Below are 23512 nucleotides of genomic sequence, written 5' to 3' on the forward strand. Positions count from 1 at the left end.
AGATAGGCAGAACAGAACAGTCTAAGAGGGGGAAAAGTGGAGTGTCTTTCTGTCTGTCTGTCTTGCAAACCTTCAAACTTAAGGGTTTTTTATTCATCAGAATTTACTTTTTTCATTTTATCATTTAGAAAAGGAAAGAAAAAGCTTCTTATATCCTCTCTCGGTACATTGTGTCTCCTTATGTTCCATACCATGTATATTTCAAAGTCAAGTATATCTCAGATATCTTTGAGAATTTCAGTTTTCTTGTTTTGATTGTTTATACATTGACCGAATTGGCTTAAAACATATATACCTGACTATTAAATTATGTGTGAACGCATTCTGCTTACTCAGAATAATTAGTGAAGTTTATTTATAAACTAATTTCGAGAGGATCACGTGATTATGATTGAACATGGCTGCTTCCGCATTACCTGATGTATGATTCACCAGTCAGACGATTGCTAATCCAGTGTAAAGAGCCAGAGTTTCTCACTACAGTCATCTTCGATTTGAAGAATACCCCCTTCCACCCCTACTCCTCCACCTTTCTCTTCATAGCGTGGCACGGTGGCCCAGTGATTGATGCTGTTGCCTCACAGCAAGAACGTCACCATTTCTAGTTTTTAAACAGACCTGCTGTCGTTGCTGTGCGAAGTTAGCAGTTCTTTCCGTTCCCCAGGGTTCTTCAGTTTCCTCCCACAGTTCAAAAAACATGCACCATATATGAATTGATCAATCTAAATTTAGCACTACAGTCAAAAGCATATCTCTTCATACCAATAACTTTCTGTCATCAGCTCTCATCAAAACAGGGGAGATCTCGAGACCTACCTGAGCTCAAAGCTGCCCTCTCGCCCTGCAAATGGGAGGGAGACCAGGGCTCAAGGACCTTTCAGCTTAGGGCTCTCTCCCGGGACAGCATATCAAACTTGCTTTATAATCAATCATCAGCTAAGTGTAAACTCTTGAATTTATTTTAGTAGATTATCCTTGTTTCTGCGCTTCCTGCATCAGGTCTTAACGCACTGAAGTCCAGTTGAGATGGAGCATCGGGCACACCAACTGTATTTTAGTCAAGGCAAGGCTTAACTCTTGATATTGATTCAAGTGTACTTAAGTGGATAAAGTAGTTATTTCTGTCTAGGGCAACAAGGTGTTGCACGACTAACCTAGATTGGGTGCCTGACCCTTGTTTAAAAGTAATGTTGTTCTAAATTAAGTATACATGGGAATTTATGAGATTGACCAAAATCTAAATTATTATAGAGAACAGTAGTCGGTTATATTTATAATAATGGCCTTGACCTCTGATTAGAAATAATATTATCTTTAACTCAAGGGTGTACATCTAAGGGGGACTAAGCAAAAACACTTTAGAATGATCAAGCATAGGAGTGGCCATCTAAAAATACTAGTCAATCAGCTCTGTTTAATAAACAAGACTGATGAGAGTAAAATCATGAGGGACGCCACCGACGGAGGCAACTCCTCTGATCGATATGAGCATCTGAATGAACAAATGTAATAGTCAAGAGTAAAGACAAAAGGTTTAAACATTTGTTTAAATTATATATTGACATAAACTTCTTAATGTTTTATGATTGGAGTCACATAAAATGAAGGATGAATTTATTCACATTCTCAACCACCCCATATTAACATTGGAGTCGCTTATAAGTGAAATTTAAACTAAAATGATTTTGTGCACTGGAAAGGCCAAACACGCAATAAACCTTCATCTACCAGTAGACATCATTGTTGGACTAACCGAGGTATCAATATCAATAATAATCACTCTGGACGCCTCGCACCCAGCACACTCTATTAAACCTGTTTTTTTTAAAACAATTAGTTGACTTTAAATTATTTATTAAGTTTAACTTTGTGCATAATTAGGAAAGTTAAGATAAATCAACTTAATAATTCCAAGTTACAATGAGTTTTTAAAGTAAAGTCAATTTGTTGCTTCTAAGGAAACTGGTTTACTCATTTTTAAGTAAGGAGAAGAATCACTTTTTACATCGTATCCTATATATAAGTGATGTAACCACAGCATTTCATGGCATTTTTGGAAATTAATAATAGTAAAATCTAATTCCATAGATTTACTATAGAGAGGCACAAACACAGTTTGGAAAAGTAGCGTCAAAACTAATCAACAATGTTGAAAAAGTTATAATATCTGCACATTTCTCTGTTTTACAAAAATAATGTGTTCTTTAAATGTTAGGATATTAAATTTTATCAGCCAAATGTGTTATTGTGCTTGTTTTAGGCCCATCATAGATGCATAAATACACAAGAACAAGTGATAATTAAGTGATTTGTTCTTTCACATGATTCATTCCAAACTGCTGATTTCATTTAGAAATGAAGCAAATACTATCAAATCACTGACTCGCATTGGCACTGTTGCTTTAAGATGCACTAATGTTCTGTTTTGTTTAAAGCTAAATTTTTTGGCTGAACGGAAAAAAGGCAATATTGTGTTAAATATGTAACTAGTTTGTTGAAACATTCAAATAGATAAAGCATTTGCTTGCATGTGAATATTCGCAAATGGCACTTTTGTTTAACTGTGGCTTGTCTTATAAAAAAATAAAAACCCACATAAGAATTACATTTTTTGCTTTCTTATCTTGGATTATAGTGTCGTTTTAACCATTTTCTGATTTGCATATGTACTATGTTGTCCATAAGGGAGTGATGATAATGTGAGTTTGCACATCAATTAAAGAAAAAACTCATGAAGTTTAAAAAGTGTAAGCAGAAATGATATGACATCTTGGATGCATAAGTTATGCTTAAGAATAAAACTGGCTGTATGTTGCAAAAATTATTCATTCATTCATTCTCTTGTCGGCTTAGTCCCTTTATTAATCGGGGTCGCCACAGCGGAATGAACCGCCAACTTATCCAGCAAGTTTTTACGCAGCGGATGCCCTTCCAGCCGCAACCCATCTCTGGGAAACATCCACACACACATTCACTACGGACAATTTAGCCTAAACATGCAAACTCCACACAGAAACGTCAACTGAGCCGAGGTTCGAACCAGCGACCCAGCGACCTTCTTGGTGTGAGGCGTCAGCACTACCTACTGCGCCACTGCCTCACCGGTTGCAAAAATCTGTTTAAATCAAAGTTTGAATGAGTGATTCCTTCATTCACATGATTTGTTCAAAAATGCTGAAAAATGTTTAGAAATGAAGCAACTATTAAATTGAACATTGTCTTTATCAGTTACAATAACTATATCATTGAAGAAGGAAAAAAAAAAAACTAAGTGTGAAATAAACCCATTTGAAGCAACCATGGCATTTAGGTAGCTTCAAGTTTATTAGACTCACATCTGAGTACTTCATATTGTAATTGCTTGATGTACTAAGCCAGTGTTTCCCAACCCTGTTCCTAAAGACACACCAACAGTACATATTTTAGATGTCTCCCTTATCTGACCTTTTAACTTCATGTTTTGGAGTCTGTACTTGTGTTCTGATGAGTTGATTCAGGTGTTTGATTAGGGTGAGGCTGAAAATGTGTACTGTTGGTGTGCCTCCTGGAACAGTTTTGGGAAACACTGTACTATACAAATTTACATTATCAGAAAAGTTTTATAAATTAAGTTGGTCATATAATGTCAATTTCTACTAAAAATACCTGAAATACTGATTTATCTGACCACAGTACACATTTCCACTATGTGATGGTCCATCCCAGATGTCCCCGTGCACAGGGAAGTCAGCAGCGCTTCTGGACACTGTTAACATAGGGCTTCCTTTTGGCACAGTACAATTTTAACTGGCATTTATAAATGTAACTATGCATTTTGGTACTTGACAAAGGTTTGCCAAAGTAGTCCTGAGCCCATGTGGTGATATCGCTTATAAATGAATGATGATTCTTGATCCGCCTGAGGGATCAGAGATCACAGGTGTTCAGCTTAGGTTTGCGCCCTTGTCCTTTACGCACTAAAATTCCTTCAGATTCCTTGAATCTTTTAATGATGTTATGCGCTGTTGAAGGTGAAATATCCAAATGTCTTTGAGGAACGCTGTTTTTAAACATTCAATAGTGATCTCAAGAATTGGCGATCCTCTGCCCATCTTTGCTCTTAAAGGACTAGACCTTTCTTGGATGCTACTTACCAAATCCTAATTACTACCACCTGTTGACATCACCTGTTTTACATCAAATCAATATTTAACCAATTGACCTAAACACTAGCCCTAAATTTCTTCTGCCCCAACTCTTATTTTGAAATGTGTCGCAGGTCTGAGTGACAGGGATGGATGTATATCTACAAATCAAATGAAGTTGATTAGACAAAACATGAAATATATCATGTTCATATTGTCTGCAATGAAATACAAGTCAAAGTAAACTTGGAATACACAATTTTTTGTTTTCATTTGCATTGTTAAGTTATTATGGGTTTCACACACCAGTATCTGCTTCTAACTCGAAAGAGCTTCAGCCAATGACAGGGGACACAGGGAACGACTCCAAAGCTGTTTCAGCATTTGTATTTTAACTTTCAGTTTGTCCAATAATACAATACTGTAGCGCTTGAACAGTAGTAGTAGCGTTAACAGTAGTAGCGATAGCAGTAGCAGCGATAGTAGTAGGTTGATAACCTTAGAAAAGGAACAAAATATATAAAATATACATTATTCGCAATACTGACTTAAACAAAACACAATGTAATGTAAATAAAGACATTTCCCTCACAAACTTTGTCTCAGCATTATTAATTTGCATATTCAAGTAATACTTTTCAGTATTAATGCAAGCATTTCACTTTACATAAACTATTTACACAAATGAACAGTATGATTAACTGAATATTGTGCACAAAGTACTATAATGCACAAAATAATGAACTACAGTGCAACAAAGTAGCAGCTGTCTTTTGTATTGCACATATATTATGAATAAGGCAATGCATGTGGGAGGCCTTTGTAATTAGAAAAAGTCATTTCTCGTACCATCAGTGTCCCTGAGATGACCAAGTGCTGATGTGCCTTCCCTTTCTCACTCACCGCAGCTTAAAACTTTATACATGCAATCATGAAAGTTTATTAATCCAGCGATCGCGTTCTTCAGCTTTCACAGCGTGTCTGCATGCATGCACTTCCCATGTGAGTTTTTTCTCCTCTTTCTGCATTCACTCGGCACTTTTCGTATGTCCTCGGCAAGTTCCGTCAGCCATTTGCTTCTGTCAAACACTTTCGGTTTCATTATTTCCGCCTAATTCCACCATGCATTGATTCTTATGAAGTCCAAATCCGCGATTTGACTTTACATGCATACCCCCCAACATTTTCTGATCTGTGGTTGTAGCGTCCTAATTATGCACAACATATAAAATAGAATTCGTTTTGCAATAAAGCATTCATAGTGTAAGCAGATTGTTGTACTAGCTTCAAATCCCGGACGAGCCCCCACTTTTCAACTAACGTTTAAAATGTAATTTAAAAAATCCGACATGTTCCTCTCAGTGACTGAATATGTCCATAATGGTTGAATGCTATAGTCTTAGGCTCTACATAATACAAAAATAATACCGTCTGTCACTCAGCTTAGCCGTTTATTAAACACATTATGCGGGTCAGCAGAAAACAAATCAACAGCTATTTATTCACCCTGAACTCCGACAACTTGGATTTTCAATTTGATCCTTCATTTGATTTCCTTTCATGCTGGTAATTGGTGATATTTTGTAAAGACCTTTTTTTATACGTGTGTAAGCAACGGAAGATAAGTGCCGCCTGATAAGTCTTTCAAAGGAAATGTTTTTGTGTGCGCTTTTAAACCTCTGTGTTCTTATCCCTACTCTCTTCATTATGCTTTAATAATGATCAGTAGGATTGAAACGCTCCGACTGTCGGCGAGGACATCTCAAGGTTGAAACGCTCACTGTGATCAGCCGGTATTGGCTTGATATGTAGAAATAATCTCAATTAAACTCTGCGTGAGAAGGGACATGCAGGAACATGCGTGCTGTTTGACACACCGCAAACATCCCAACCTTTTACAGTCAACACCGAGTGACATTCGCAAACACTTTCTCTTTCAGTCTGGGACAGGATTGATTTTTTATCCATAGGGAATTGGGCTGTGAAAAGTGAGCATTGCATACGAGATCTGAAATCCTGAAACAATGCCAGCAAGGTTTCTTTTTTGGCTCCTGTGGCTCTGTAACTAAACCATCTGTTTGTCTATGGACTGACAGAACGACACTTTCTGCAAGTGACATTTAAATCACAAATATCTCATTGAGTTGGTGTTGATATTTGCCAATGCCGGATTTATTTTGAAGGGCTCTTGAACTGGAATTGACTGTGCAGTAGGTTTTGGTTCCGATTTGATGTCTTTAGCTCTCTGTAGTTGCTAAACAGGGATTTAAAATGGATTCTGCCTTCACATGTATTTTAAAGTGAAAATAGTTTCGTTGTCTGAAAAAATAGGATGAAGCCAGATTTGTTCTTGCCTATAAGTTGGGATATAGTAAATGTATTAACACTCATAATGCAATGACAATCCTTATACTTTTTTTTTAATATATTATACACAGGGCTTGAACCTTTTTGATCACCAGCCACAATGGCTAGTAATTTTCCAACGTTACTAGCCACTCTGCATTTTCACTAGCCACAATTTTGTTGTTGGGAAAACATTTTTTGAATGCATAAATATGACTTTGACATGATAAAATACTTAAGATTTCATTTCATTTCTCGTTTTGTGTGTCGTGTATGAGCATATGGGTCATGGTCATGGTTTCGTAGTGTTATATTGCTATTAGTTTTTATTTCACATGACTTTTCAAAACTTAAAATTTAAGATTTACCAAATTTATCTCTGACCACGCCAAACAATAATTATTTGTCAGCCACAGATTTTAAATGAGTCAAAACTAGCTAAATATAGCTGCATAATATACTTTTTACTTAACAACACATTTCTTTAAATGAAAACAAAGAAAAACAATTCACTTTTAAAAAATAATTATTGTCAAACATATGCACAGTACTCTGTCCTCGCTAAAGGTATCTCAGATCACCAGTTAACTACACATAAATGGAGAGTTAATCTCATGTTAAAGCATAGTTGTTGTAAAAAAAAAATTATAATTGAACCATGTAAACAAAAATAACCGTAAGCAAAAGAAAGCAGGTGAAAAACTTGCAGTAAATTGCAGTATTTTTTTATTTCTTAATTTCAGTCCTTGTTTCAAAACATTTTCTAAGCAATTTCAAGTAGTTTCAACAGGCCCATAGCCAGCGTGGTGAAAGAAGTGGTTGTTTTTTCTCAAAAAGTGGACCTTTTTGCAGTTATGCGCCTGATGTTCTGTTTATTTATAAGATGTAAATAATGTATTTTAGTGATATTTTAAGCATTATTTTTAGCTGGTTTAGCTAATCAGATGGTCATCATAACTATACTTTTTGATGTACCAAAATTATTTTTACAAGATTTAGCATAATTAAATAAAAATGAAAATACAAATTTAATACACCATATGTCATTAAAAAATTAATAAGAATCTGTTAAAGTTTTACATTTAAAACCGTGGTCTATTGTCATTTATTAGGCAAATATCAAACTGATCAGCACATCCTACTTTCTTTAGTCAGAATTTGGCCATTCGAATAAAAAATAAAAATAAAAATTTAATTTAGGTATTTAATTAGTTATTATTATCATTCTTAATAATAATAATAATAATAATAATAATAATAACAACAACAATAATAAAAACTATAATGTACAGCTTCACCTTTCTTGTAAAGTTTGAAAAAATCAACGTCAATAGCCCAATTTAGAATTCAAATTAATTGTAATATAGGCCACTTTTAGTGCTTCACACAATTTTATTGATTACTTTTTGTTTCAAGAATAAGGTCAAAGATTTTGAATAAAAGTCACTTGTACAAAGTTTTCTCTATTTAACAACAACACAATAGTAAAAGATGACTTCACTTGTATGTTTTCTTGTACAGCTGTATAGGCATGGGACAATAACCATTTTCATGGTATACAGTGGTTTGGAAAAGTCAAGGTTTTAAAACCGCCAAACTTTTCAGTAATACTGCTTCTAAGGTGTAAGATTTTTTATATACTTTTTATTTTTTATTTTTTTGGGCAACAGTACCTCCAGCAGAAAAAAAATATCCAAAGATGCTGTTTTAAATTGTAAAGAAATCTGTGTTTTTAAAACAAACGAAGACAGCAGAAGTCAATGATTCATTTGAATTATTTACCCTGACATGTTTTCTGCTCCAAAATATCATAAATTTTTTTTTTACCCAGAAATTTAAAAACAATATATATTATTGAGCAGTGAGCACAATACCATAGTACCGTGAAACAGTGATATTTTTATCCAAGGTTATCATACCGTCAGTCCCATGCCTAGCTGTATGTTGGACTCACGAAAATTAATAGTTTGCATTGCCCAGAACTGATTAGCTGAACTCACAACAGCCAACAGAAGATTCAGCTTGGTCTTAAAGCTTTTTGCCATAGGTAATTTCTCAATATTTATGACGGCATAGCAGTCAAAATAGGACAAATGAGATTATGTATAGGACAAATTCTGGACCCTAGTCAGTGAGGGGTGGTTCTTTTGAACCACCTGAACCTCCCCTGGCCTGTTCAACACACATTTATTTATTTTATTTTTTTTACAGTTTTGATATTATACATTTTTTTTAGCCAATGAATGCATAAACGAATCATACACGATAAGACCAGATTCGTCTATCCATGTTGACTGACCTTTAAATGTAAGCAGATGTGCATCACCCAAAAGAGGAAAATACCATGCCCGGATAAATGCGCTTTAAGAGCCTGTGGGTTGCATTTTAAGGTTTCTTGACCCCGACGACCCACTGAATTGATGTCGGATCAGTCGAGATGTGCTTTGAATCGCTATGGAATGGTCAAAGGTTAAGAATGACTTTACAGGATAAAGCGATGGGATCGATTGGAACTTTGACCGATGTTGATTTGATATACTCCTGAAAGCAGTAGCAACGTTTGCTGTAATTAAACGTCTGAGAGCTCGAGCCCTGTTGATCATTTCTGTTTGTGCATTCAGATATCTATTGATCAGCCAATCGGGCATTGTGTTGCTGCTTTGTAAGTATTGTCAAAATGAATGCAAGCTATTATGCTTGAGGTTAGATTTCATGTAAAGATGATGCAAACGGACAAAGCAGACAATCAATACGCACCGGGGGAACAAAAAATAACCAAGTTGCATCTGAATGCATGTAATATATTGTGAGTGAGTGATCAATTTGACAAAAGGAGAGAGGAAAAAGTCAGTTCGGTAACAGAACCTTGACGCTGTGAAAGAAAGCATTTGGGTAATTTGCAAATAAAACCTCAAACTAGAATCTCCTCTGTCGACACACACCCACATACCTCTTCATAAAAGCCCTCAGGAGGCAGTCGGATGTGTCTGTTTGGGGGAGATAAAAACTCGTTCACCGGATCCCATGAGCTGGAAAGTTGGCGCGACACAATCTGGCAGTCTCTCTCTACTCCTATAACAAGCGCTGCCACTAACTGAGAGAGAGAGAGAGACAGCAAAAGAAGAAGTGCTAGAAGAGAGAATGAGAGATTCATTCATTAATAGAATATTCCACTTTAACAGGGTTGGGTAGTTAGACATACAGCGCAACTCTAAAGCTATAAATAATATGGATGTGAACTTTTTTTCAACCCTCAGTTTCAATTTTGTCGAATTAATGAAGGGAGGTGTGTTTTAGACGCCTTGACCTTTTTTGCGGTTTATTTAAATGGTCCTGCAGTTTGACATTTTCTGAGGGAAGTATTGCATGCAGTCTTGAGTTTATAGTCTGTGGCAGTGTCTACACTAGTATGTTTGTGTTTTAACCCTCCTGTCGTGTTCCCATCTCACCCCTTACTTTAGTGTTCCCGGTCAAAAGTCTCTTTTTACTGCTTTTCAAGAGTTCACACTTAGATATTGCTTGACAACTGTAAGCAGGTTTGGCATGCTGTCCTGGGAGAGAACCCTGAGCTCGGAGATAGTTGAGCCCAGGGCTCCCGCCAAGTCCATAGAGCATGTGAGGGGAGTACGAGATCAGGTGGTTCTCGAGAGCTTCCCTTTTTTGTAAAGTAGAAAAGGAGAAGAAATGGGGTGGATGTAGGGTTTCTTCGGAAAAAGAAAATAAGGGAGTAATAGCTAGCTAGGCTGCTTATAGTGAGTTAGGATAGATCTGATTGGCTAACTAATGAGTGTAGATAGGTGGCCAGCTGCAGTCAATTATATCACGTGGTCCTCTCGAAATTAGTTTAAAAACTTCACTTAAATCAGCACGAAATACATTTTTGTCCACCAAATTTTTAATCAACATTCTTTAACAGTGAACAGTAGCTATGTTTCCATCCAAAAATGCGAATAAACTTTATGCGCAAAATTGGATTATTGAATTAAAGTTGTGCGAATGAAGCATCGTTTCCATCCAGCGGGTCAAAGCGAACAAAATCGTCACTTCCTGATTAACTTTCGCCAAATATCAACAGTAAAAACTGCATTTGCTGCAGTAGGAGAAGCTGCATCAATCTTTTCTAAATAAATGCGCCTCAGAAGAAAATCCTGACAAGCAGTGAGTGCGCAGCAGCGTTTGAAGGTGTCAGACGTGGAGCACAGGCGCTCTTGATTCTGGAGGTCATTAATAATATAATAACATTAATACTGAAATGGTAAGGCGTTTTATAATGACCAAAACAACATTTCAGATGTTTTATAATGTGCTCAGCCTGACGTTTTGTCCATTCACACACATTTGAATCATCACATGATCTCTTTTAACAAAATCACATGACCGAGTTTGTGCGGTAAAAGTGTTTCCATCGCAGTTTATGCGCATCTTTTCTTATCGAATAAAAAGTTTATCCTACCCAGTTAGGCGTAAAAAAATTTTTATGCGCATTTTCAAAATGTATGCGCATCATGGCGTTTTCATCAACTGTTTTTTTATGCGCATTTGCAAAATGCATAGCTATTGTCTTAAAGTAGTGTTCAACATGAATTTATAGAAATAGACGTAAAATAACTGCAGTGAAAATACAAGTAGGCACGGAAAATGTATTACAAAATGAACAATAGATGACAGAAATCAAAATACTTTGTTTTATTACCAATAAACAGCTTGCTAAAATAATTGTCACAGGGCTGACCAAAGAAATTGAAATTTTAATCCTTCTGAATGATTTATCAACCAGCAAAGCACAAACTGTATCCTTTCCTGTGTATTAAGTGCTTAAATTTTAATTTAATCATTCAATTACAGTATATTAGTGTGCTAATGTAGGGTATAGTAAATGAGGGTATAGACGGTGATTAACGGCACAGCACTAGCACTAGTTATACTATATTATACAATTTTGAGTGAGATGCTAATGGTCTAATCCAATAATAAAAAAAGATGTTAAGCTAAGCTAAAAGTGCTGCTAGACCCAGAGATTGGAATGAATTTGTACAGTCTGAGTGAATATAGTCTGGAAACCCATTCATTTTCTATGGCGGTCACTTTTGACCGGGAACACCACAGGTGTAACAAAGTTGACTAAAACACTATTATTTCAACGAAAAAGTTGAGCGTATTTATTTGTCCTTAAAATAGCAAAAGTGGATTCGGACATGCCCTTAATGCTTTTGCAGCATGTGCTTTACACTTTGCGTCTAGATCGTTAAAATAGCTACACTGTCCCACCGTTTCTTTGTGTTTTAATTGAGATTACATCAAATACACATTTATAAGCACTTTATTGGATTTTAAAAGATTAATGTCAGTGTGTACAAGCTCCCACCTCTCCTCAAAGGTTAGAAATGTTTACTTGAGTGCTTTTGTTTAGTGGAGGAAGCAGACCACAGTTGACACATTTGCCATGACGTTTCAAAGAGATGGAAAGTAAATAAATGGCATGAGAATATTATTCAGGTAAAAGTGTACAATGAATCTCACTTCTGTGCACATGTGCAGTACATCAAAGTCGTTTTAGAGTGGATGATCACTCATTCATTCATTTTCCTTCGGCTTAGTCCCTTATTCATCAGGGGTTGCCACAGTGGAATGAACCACCAACTTATCCAGCATATGTTTTATACAGTTTAGCTTATTCAACTCATCGGATGTTTTTGGACTCTGGGGAAAACTGGAGCACCCAGAGGAAACTCACACCGATACGGGAGAACGTGCAAACTCCACACAGAAATGCCAAATGGCCATCCAGGATTCCTTCTTGCCGTGAGGCGACAGTGCTAACCACTGCGGCACTGTGCTGTCCCTGGATGACCATTTTTTTCAGAAAGAATTGAAAACGACATGAAGCGTTTTTAGATGAAAACGCCATTTTCAAATTTATCCGGATTAGGGTAGACGTAGCCTGTGGAACTTTCAGAACAATACATGTGGAAATATTGGAAATTCTGTGCAATTTTGTGCTGGTATCAAAAGAAGTCAATTATAAACGGGTCATTCTGTGTCAAATCAACTACAGGTCTCTGGCTCAAATTTTCAAATTAGTTAACACCCCCCTCCCATGTTATTCGTTATTTGGTAGAGGGGTTTGAATTGACAATTTTCTCCTGTGATTTGGGGACGAGACAGAGGGGGTAAAAATAACTTTGGAAAAGTGGGAGAAATCATTATTCTGTTTTATGTTATGATTTCAGCAGTCTTTGTTGCCAATGGTTACAGATCAGAAGTGGGAAATATCATGTTGGGTTTTTGTCTTGAAGTTTGCATGCTTGTAGTTTAAGGGCAATTGAAGATTTCTTAAAGGGATAGTTCACCCAAAATGGAAAATTCTGTCATCATTTACTCAGTGTTGTTCCGGGCTTGTTTGGCTTTCTTGTTAGACTGTCTTTTAATCTGGTGATCACAAAAGAAGATTTTTTTGTTAAATGTTGAAAACTAGGGCAACATAAATATTGATACTGGTAAAGAGTGAGGTAAAGAGTGAGATCAAGAGAGAGAGTTTTCCATTTCTTGGAAAAATGCCACATCCCTCAAAAATGTATCGGTACCGATATCGTCGAGTAACATTATGCTGTTTATGGGAGCAACATTATTGAAGCAATGTTGATTTCAGCAGTCTTTGTTGCCAATGGTTACAGATCAGAAGTGGGAAATGTCATCTTGTGTGTTTGTCCTGAAGTTTGCATGCTTGTAGTTTAAGAGCAATTGAAGACTTCTTAAAGGGATAGATCGCCCAAAACGGAAAATTCTGTCATCATTTACTCGCTGTGCACTTGTTCCAGACTTGTTTAGCTTTCTTGTTAGACTGTCTTTTTCTGTTGAACACAAAGATATTTTGAGAAATGTTGGAAACTGATAACTAGGGATGCACCAATACTGATACTGAGAGAGAGAGAGAGAGAGAGAGAGAGAGAGAGAGAGAGAGAGAGAGAGAGAGAGAGAGAGAGAGAGAGAGAGATCGGTCACAAACCCCAAAAAGGTATTGGTATCAGGTATAATTATTGGTGAACAACTTAATGCTCTTCATGGGAGCAACATTATTCTGTTTTATGTTATGATTTCAGCAGTTTTTGTTGCCAATATTTACAGTTCAGAAGTAGGAAATATCATGTTGTGTTTTTGTCCTGAAGTTTGCATTCTTGTAGCTCAAGATCAATTGAAGATTTCTTAAAGGGATAGATCACCCAAAACTAATAATTCTGTCATCATTTACTCACGCTTTATTTGTTCCAGACTTGCTTGGCTTTCTTGTTAGACACAAAATAAGATATTTTGAAAAATATAGAAATCTGGTACTAGTAGAAAGATAGAGAACCACATCCACAAAAAAGGTATCGATTTTGGGTATGAAAAAAAAAGTATGAATACTCATACTCGCTCTTGAAAAAATGGGATCAAGTTGGTTACAGGTTTTCAGCTTTCTTCAAAATATATTCTTTTGTGTTCCACTGATGACTCGACTGATCTTTGTGGCTTTAAAACGCTCCAGTGTTCGTGTATCTGTGTTTACACTCAGTGAAGAGCAGTGAACTGGTGACCTTCATGACCAATCACAGTCATTTCTGTTAAATACGGGTGAATACTATTGCAAATCACCAGTGTTTAAGAACACGCTTAACAGCGCTTAAATGTTGTAAAATTTTTAAAAATTTCAGTACCGGGACGACACTATTACAGACAACACAATGGTGTGCTACAGAGGACTGCATTGTTTTATCGCTCACCGGGTTACATAAGCCTAGGAGGACACTTAAGCAGATTACTCTTTAAGAGATTGCGATGTTGTTTGATGCGTAATAAGCTTTTAATAGTTGAAATTAAACTGAACTGAATGATATTAAAGTGATGTTTTACAACATATGTGCACTTTGAAATCGCGACAACAGCTGGAGGTTTATAGTCCACAGCATGTTGTTGCAATGTTCACAGTGCTGATCCTGGGTTTCGTCCCACCGCAGCCTCGTTTTTCGTATTTTAAATTGACAGCAATTTGTAAAATAAGCGTATACCTAAGTGCTAACTGTACAAAGTAACTTGTTTGTGCTCAGAGATTTTAGTGCCAGAATAGGAATTTTTTTTTTTTTGAAAAAGAGAGAGAAAAGTGCATTTAAGGGGGTTTTGGTTTTATTCACCAGGGTTTAGGTGTTCTCATAAGAGAGGTTTTTTCAGAGGGGTTCGGGTAAATTTTACTTCATCAGTTATTGTTAAAAATTTCCCAGTGGGGAGAAATTAGTGTAGTTTTGTACACCCAGAATGTGTTCTAGTCTACAATTGTCATCTCTTGAAATGAATCAAAAGCTTTCAAACAAAATTGTCCAAAAACAACACTTGTGACAACAAATGTTTTGAGTTTGTGAAAATGTTTTGAATCCACTTCAACCTGTTGAAAACTATATACAGCAGGGGTGTCAAACTAAATTCCTGGAGGGCCGCAGCTCTGCACAGGTTAGTTTTAAACAAGCCTGAGGGACTCAATTAGTTTGATCAGGTGTGTTTAATTAGGGTTGGAACACTAAAGCCCACCATGAACTGTAATTATTATTCAATTCTTAATTATATTATATATTATTAACTATAATTATTTGCCCTCCTGCATTTTTTTTTTCGTTTTTAAATATATTCCCAAATGGTTTTTAACAGAGCAAGAAATTTTGCACAGTTTTTCCTATAATATTTTTTCTACAGGAGAAAGTCTTATTTTATTTCGCCTAGGATAAAAGCAGTTTTTATATTCTCTGAAACTATTTTAAGGTCAGTATTGTTAGCTATCTCTTAAAAACAGTGATTATACAATGATTTAATTAATCAAATTGACATAATTAACCTAATTGTTTAAAATTATGTTGAAAAAATCTTCTCTCCATTAAACAGAAATTGGTGGAAAAATAAACAGGAGGGCGAATAAATTCAGGATCAATGATTCTGTCTTCAACTGTATATTGGTGCATCCATTTTTAGCGTGAAAAAATTGCAGGATGATAATGTCAAGTGAATGTGTAATATTTCCAGCAAATTAGAGGAAATAGTTGGGGATGGATTGCATCATGAATGTCAGATTGCGTGAATTATCAGGACAGCCTGATTGTGACTGATGACGCTTCAAAAGCAACAACAGATTTTACCTCTTTTGGTGTGTAATGGTCTGTTTATGCAGACATATGCTGTACATCATCAGCCTGACGGGCGAACGAACACACTCTCATCAGAGTCACCCTTCCTCTTTCTCACATCATCTGTATTTAGCTTTTCAGAAGATGATGATGATATGAGTTACACTTTAGTCTTTTAATCCTACCCCAACCCTCCATTTTTTTATATGGAGCCGGATCAGTCTCAAAAATAATACATTTACAAAATAAAGTTCATACATGCACAGCACAATTCAGATTTCAAAAAGTACAGTTTGTAAATTCAACAACTGGTGGGTTTTGTGTATTTTTGTATCACACTTTAAAATGAATCAACTGGATTTGTGTATTTTAGAATCGTGTTTTGAAATTACAATTAGATTTGTGTATTTTTGTATCGTATTGAAATTAATTAACTGGATTTGTGTATTTTAGAATCGGGTTTTAAAGTTTTGAATTGGATTCAGTGCCGCCTGCACAGTGTGTACCTACTATAAAAGGGTGCAAATTAATGCAGTTTTTATTAATTTTATATATTTTTTGCATAATTTAAATGGTTTATTAAACGGTGCACACTATATATACTGTATATTAGATATCTTGACAAAAAGAAAATGAGGATAGATAAAGATGTGCGTTTGTGTGTTTAAATGTGTGTATGTACATGCATGGTGGTGGGTGGTAAAAAGAAATCTATTGGCTTTAGTTTTGTTGGGGGGTTTTTCACACACTAAAAATTAAAATAGCTATTGTTTAAAAAGAGGTTTAAAATGAGTAGAACGTTTTCTAAAACAGCTAAACTTAATTGAGACATTTGCCAAAATGAGATTAATATTGCTCCCCAACATGAGGTGGAGATCGCAGTGTCATCAGCACCGGAGCCGGGGGAGAGCCAGCAGCCTGTGTCTCTTTCGATGGTATGAATGGTACTAAATCTGTGCGTACCTTGGAATAAAATAGACGCCCCTGATTATATTTTGTGTATTTTTGAGTCATGTTTTGAACTGACAAGTTGGATTTGTGTGTTTTTGGATCGTGTTTTAAATTGACGAATTGGATTTGTGTATTTTCTGAATTGTGTTTTGAATTAGCAGATTGGATTTGTGTATTTTTGAATTATGTTTTTAAATTATGAATTGGATTTGCGTATTTATGAATCATGTTATGATCTCACGAATTGGATTTGAATATTTATGAATCATGTTTTGAATTTATGAATTGATTTGTGTATTTATGAGTCGTGTTTTGATCCTGCGATTTTTTTTATTTTTATTTTATTTTTTTAAAATTTTTTTTTGTATTTTAGAATCTTGTTTTAAATATTTACGAATTGGATTTGTGTATTCATGAATTGTTTAAAAATTCTGAATTGGATTTGTGTATTTTTGGATGGTGTTTTGAATTTATGAATTTGATTAGCATATTTATGAATTGGATGTGTGTATTTTTGAATCTTGTTTTAAGTTCACAAATTGAATTTGTGTATTTATGAATCGTGTTTAGATTTAACGAATATGATTTGTACATTTTTGAATCGTGTTTTGAAATTACGAATTGGATTTGTGTATTTATGAATCGTTTTTTGAAATGCCGAATTGGATTTGTGTATTCATGAATTGTTTTGAAATTCTGAATTGGATTTGTGTATTTTTAAATCGGTTTTTGAAATTATGACTTTGATTTACATATTTATGAATCATGTTTTGATCTTAAAAATTGGATATGTGTAGTTTTAAATCGTGTTATGAACTTACAAATTTGATTAGATTTTTGGATCCTGTTTTGAATATATGAATGGACTTGTGTATTTATGAGTCGTGTTTTGATCTTACAAATTGGATTTGTGCATTTTTGAATCTTGTTTTGAATTTGCAGTTTGGATTTGTGTATTTTTAAATTATGTTTTTAAATTATGAATTGGATTTGCATATTTATGAATCATGTTTTGATCTCACGAATTGGATTTGAATATTTATGAATCATGTTTTGAATTTATGAATTGATTTGTGTATTTATGAGTCGTGTTTTGATCTTGCGAATTGGATTTTTGTATTTTAGAATCTTGTTTTAAATATTTACGAATTAGATTTGTGTATTTATGAATTGTTTAAAAATTCTGAATTGGATTTGTGTATTTTTGGATCGTGTTTTGAATTTATGAATTTGATTAGCATATTTATGAATTGTGTTTTGATCTTACGAATTGGATGTGTGTATTTTTGAATCTTGTTTTAAGTTCACAAATTGAATTTGTGTATTTATGAATCGTGTTTAGATTTAACGAATATGATTTGTGGATTTTTGAATCGTGTTTTGAATTTACGAATTGGATTTGTGTATTTATGAATCGTTTTTTTACAATGCCGAATTGGATTTGTGTATTCATGAATTGTTTTGAAATTCTGAATTGGATTTGTGTATTTTTAAGTCGGTTTTTAAAATTATGACTTTGATTTACATATTTATGAATCATGTTTTGATCTTAAAAATTTGATTTGTGTAGTTTTAAATCGTGTTATAAACTTACAAATTTGATTAGATTTTTGGATCCTGTTTTGAATATATGAATGGACTTATGTATTTATGAGTCGTGTTTTGATCTTACGAATTGGATTTGTGTATTTTTGAATCTTGTTTTGAATTTGCAGTTTGGATTTGTGTATTTTTGAATTATGTTTTTAAATTATGAATTGGATTTGCGTATTTATGAATCATGTTTTGATCTCACGAATTGGATTTGAATATTTATGAATCATGTTTTGAATTTATGAATTGATTTGTGTATTTATGAGTCGTGTTTTGATCTTGCGAATTGGATTTTTTGTAATTTAGAATCTTGTTTTAAATATTTACGAATTGGATTTGTGTATTCATGAATTGTTTAAAAATTCTGAATTGGATTTGTATATTTTTGGATGGTGTTTTGAATTTATGAATTTGATTAGCATATTTATGAATTGGATGTGTGTATTTTTGAATCTTGTTTTAAGTTCACAAATTGAATTTGTGTATTTATGAATCGTGTTTAGATTTAACGAATATGATTTGTGCATTTTTGAATCGTGTTTTGAAATTACGAATTGGATTTGTGTATTTATGAATCGTTTTTTGAAATGCCGAATTGGATTTGTGTATTCATGAATTGTTTCGAAATTCTGAATTGGATTTGTGTATTTTTAAATCGGTTTTTGAAATTATGACTTTGATTTACATATTTATGAATCATGTTTTGATCTTAAAAATTGGATTTGAGTAGTTTTAAATCGTGTTATGAACTTACAAATTTGATTAGATTTTTGGATCCTGTTTTGAATATATAAATGGACTTGTGTATTTATGAGTCGTGTTTTGATCTTACGAATTGGATTTGTGTATTTTTGAATCTTGTTTTGAATTTACGAATCGGATTTGTGTTCATGAATTGTTTGAAAAATTCTGAATTGGATTTGTGTATTTTTTAATCATGTTATGAGTTTACGAATTGGATTGCGTGTTTATGAATTGGCCTCTGAAATTATGAATTGGATTTGTGTATTTTTGGATTGTGTTTTGAAATTATGAATTGGATTTGTGTATTTTTGGATTGTGTTTTGAAATTATGAATTGGATTTGTGTATTTAGCAGTCATGATTTAAACTCATGAATTGGATTTTGTAAATGTGAACTGTGTTGTGGATGTATGAATTAGGTTTGGTAAATGTATTATGTGTGAGACTGATCTGGCTTCATACTTTTTTTTTCTCTCTAAAACTTTTAAAGAAGGCTAATAGCAGTGACAGGGATACTCTCTGTTGTTTGCAGGTTAGACAGATTGTGCTCCGAGGAACAATCAATATCCTTTAAGCATCAGGAAGCAGGAAGTCCCTGGTGGCTAATCCACACGTAAAATACAAACACGCACTTAACCAGCCTTTCCGCAATTAACAAATTGTGCGATTCATAAATGTTTTATGGGCACAGGCTCGTCTTTGAAGCGTGTCTGATGTCTCTGGGATCTAAACAAACGTCAGCGCTCAAATCAGCCATTTGTGAATTGTGCGGCTTTAATTATTGCGCGCTGAAAGAAAAGTTGTGCTTTGAATATCAAACCACGATCAGAGAGAATGACATGCATGCACATTCTGTTTTTGCTCAAACAGAAAACATAGCTGTATTTATGCCCTAGGCTTAGGCCGAAATATAAGCGTGATTCATTACCAATTACAGTTTTTAATGTGTGAATAAAAAGCAATATGTGGACGAGGAAGAGCAATGTGTTTTTGCTGGGGCCAGTTTGCCAGTCTTTTGAGATTTTTTATGTATGCTTTGTATTCCATTCAAACTGACATGAGAGCTAAAGCCCGGGCAAAACTAATAAAAATAAATGCCTGGGCAAAACTAATAAAAAATTCAAACGGTGGAACTGCACGGCTCATAAATTTACTCATAAACTCCAGATAGCGCGTCAGTTCATTTGTTTCCTTATTTGATTCATCTCCAGCTCAGTCCATTTCATGCATTGTCGCATGTCTTTCCCTCTGAAAAGCATGTTTCTTTCTGTCCGCCGTGTGCGGTGATGCAGTTTGCACACGTCGTGATTTAGCTAAATAGGATACGTTCCTGCATTAACCACCGTTATTGGTTCCGCAACAGCATTTTTCAGCAGCCAATCATCCCGACTGTAACCTTAAACTCTTAAATCTGAGGGGCATTAAGGGTTGATAAGAACATTGTTTCAGATTTAACGCCGTGCTCAAATTGAGTTGGGATGTTGTAATTATTGCTTGACGTGAGTTCAAGTGGTTTTGATCAGAATACAAATGCTGGGCTGTTTTATTGGGGTAATATTCTCTTTTCAGCATTTTCACTCCATAACAGCATAAAACATTTTTGCAAAGAAATTTTAGCCACATGAAAAAAGTACTATAGTACTTGTAGTAAATACTAAATTGTTTCTGAATTAAGCTATAGCAAAGTACTTGAATTAATCTGGTGTGGTCATGTTATTAAGGTGGCAGGGAAGTGCAAAACAACATTACAAAGTGTGAAACACTTTTTCAAAGCTCGAGACATTTACATTTTGAACAAGATTTTTACCTATCCTCAGACACAATTACATAGGAAAAACGATTTTACCGACTAAGCAAAACAGACGAAACAAATTTACATTTTAGAAAAAAAATTAACAAGACGCAAAACACTTTTACAAGTCCCGGAATGAATTTACAATTTTACAGAAATACTGTAATATACAGTGTAATACACTTTATTAGAGGAAGGTTCAAAACACTATAGTATTTGCTAGAAATTACTATAGTATTTTTTAATGTTGATAACAAGTACTCAACCCCCCCTCCCCCCAATAACACAAGCTTTCAAATAATAATTTTATTTATCAATTATAAAGTACACACAATGTCCTTTGCGGATACATGTACTTCACACACAATAGGCTCTATTTTGACGGTCCATGCGCAGAGCGCAAAACGCAGGGCGCAAACGCTTTCAGGGCCTGTCAGAACGCATTTTTGCTAATTTAAGGACGGGAAATCTGCCTTGCGCCATGGCCCATGGTCTAAAAGGGTTAAGTTTATTTTCTTAATGAGTTATAGGTGTGTTTTGAGAATAAACCAATTAGAGTCTCATTTCCCATTACCTTTAAGAGCCAGCTGCATTGCGCCAAGAGCGCATTCGCTATTTACAGGACGCAAAGTAAGTCTAAGTGGAAAAAATGAGCAATTCACAAGCAAACAGTTAACAGTTTATTAACAGAAAACTGTTAAACAGAGCATCTACTGCGTGAGAATGAGAGATAATGGAACTACTTTCACTTTCGCTCTTGGATAGGGAAACCTTTACGCACAGACATCAATTAGTCTATAAATAAATATTTTTGTTTGTTAAGCACAAAGATTTGTGTCAAATCTATTTCTAAATTCAGTTCTAATTTCCAGCAAACGAATGAATGAATAAAAATAACAAAATGTGCTCAAAAACCTGAGTTATATCCTAAAACACATGCTGTGCCCCATATGGCTTAAAACCTGACAGGTGGGCAAATCTAAGCTTGTTTTTAATAAAACAAATATAAATATGGATATAATAAATAATACTGCTAATAATAATAACATTATACAAAAGCAAAATGTTATGAATGAACTGAAAAAGCCTCCCGAGATGGAGAAGCCATAAAAGCAGTGATTTTTCATATTTATGTAGGCTAGAAAATAACATGTTTTGTAATATTTTAATCCTTTATATTTATATCCTATATCTATTCTTATTATATCCTATATATCCTTAATATTAAATTTTTTTCATATGTAAAGATATTTGCCTATTGCTCTCTTGTGCGTATTAAGCAGTGTGTAAGCGAGGCGCAACTCTGCGCTGGAGTTTAGACCGGGTTAGTTTTGGTCTAATAAAAAATCTACTTTAGTTTCTCAAAATAGCAACGTGCCAGCGGTCCGCCTCAGAACGCCTTCGTTTTTAGACCAGAACACCTATGGGCGCTAATGCGTTTGCTATTTAAACAGCGTAGCGCAAAACCTCAAAACCACTCTTGCGCCAAGCTGAAACTACCAAAAGACTATTGCGCCGCGCCTTGCGCCACACTGCACCGGGTGTATGGATAGGGCGCAATATCTGTCCGAGGCTAAGCGCAGCGGGCACACACACAACAGCACGCTCTTTTGCGCTTTTAAAAATATGAATGATGTGCATCCCATGCTGCAAAAGTTACATTACAGCACATCTTTCAGTCACTTTCACGTGGAACTGGAAAGAAGTCGGTATATGATGGAATAATTGTTTATCTCGATTAATGGTTTTTCATAAACGTTATGAGCCGTAATCGAAATCGAAACCGGATTTTCGATTAATTGCACAGCCCTACAATACAGGTGATTTGAATAAGCTGAATTGGTCATAGTGTATGTGTGTGAATGAATGTGTATGGGTGTTTCCCAGTACTGGGTTGCGGCTGGAAGGGCATCCAAACATATGCTGGATAAGTTCATTCCGCTTTGGCAGCCACTGAGGAATAAAGGGAATAAGCCAAAGGAAAATTAATAGGTGAATAAAATTGCACTAAAATGTATGCAGTTACCAAAAATGTGTGTATATACAGTATAAAGGGTTTTAAAGAGCATGTTTTTGCTTTGCTAATGCAGCTTTAAATTGAAGTTAACCCTTTAAGTGACGTTCCCTAATTGCAAAATGATTCAATTATTTCTGCTGAGTAATTTCATTTGATTGGCTCTTGTTATCTAAATTATAATCACTGTATTAATTATACCATCATGGGCCGGCTGAGTCAGACATGGTTCAAGCAAGAGCTCCTGATATTTGAGCGTTAAGATTATTGGTGTGGAGCAAAATGGATTTTATGATGGAAAACACACAAAACATCTAAAATCAGATACTGTATAAATGCAGAAACGAGTTAGCATTTTAGCACATCAGGCTTTAGGTTAAGATTTCAATATGTTACAGTACTTAAGGTTTATTTATGATATTAATAATATATTGTTTTGCTTGCACACAGAAAAAAATAGTGTCTTATTGTGACCCTTTTAATAAAATGATTTCTTTAAGAGGGTTCTTTAAGGTTTGACATGAAAACAAACAATGTTTTGATTGGTTAATGTCATTTCATTGGACATAAAGTAGCATTAATGGCCTTTAAGACTTGTTTTAACAGATTTTTTTGTCTGTTTTGAATCTTTTTTTTTATTATTGGTTGTTTTTATTTCTTATACTTGTATTTTGTTTCTTTTATTCTTGGTTATGTAAAGCACTTTGAATTACTATTGTGTATAAACTCTCTTTGCCTCTCACTATTGTGTGCAAGTGTTTTGTATTTACCATGTTTACATGTTGTCAAGGACGTTTAGCTTC

General features: G+C 34.7%; 1 protein-coding gene across 7 annotated transcripts in view; it reads left to right on the forward strand.

The window, feature by feature from the left end:
• kirrel3a (kirre like nephrin family adhesion molecule 3a) overlaps positions 1-23512 on the forward strand; it is a 532216-nt gene that overhangs the window by 114013 nt on the left and 394691 nt on the right. The window lies entirely within an intron of this gene.

Source organism: Danio rerio, chromosome 10 (genome assembly GCF_052040795.2).
Source record: "Danio rerio strain M-AB ecotype USA chromosome 10, GRCz13ab, whole genome shotgun sequence".
Lineage (NCBI taxonomy): Eukaryota > Metazoa > Chordata > Actinopteri > Cypriniformes > Danionidae > Danio > Danio rerio.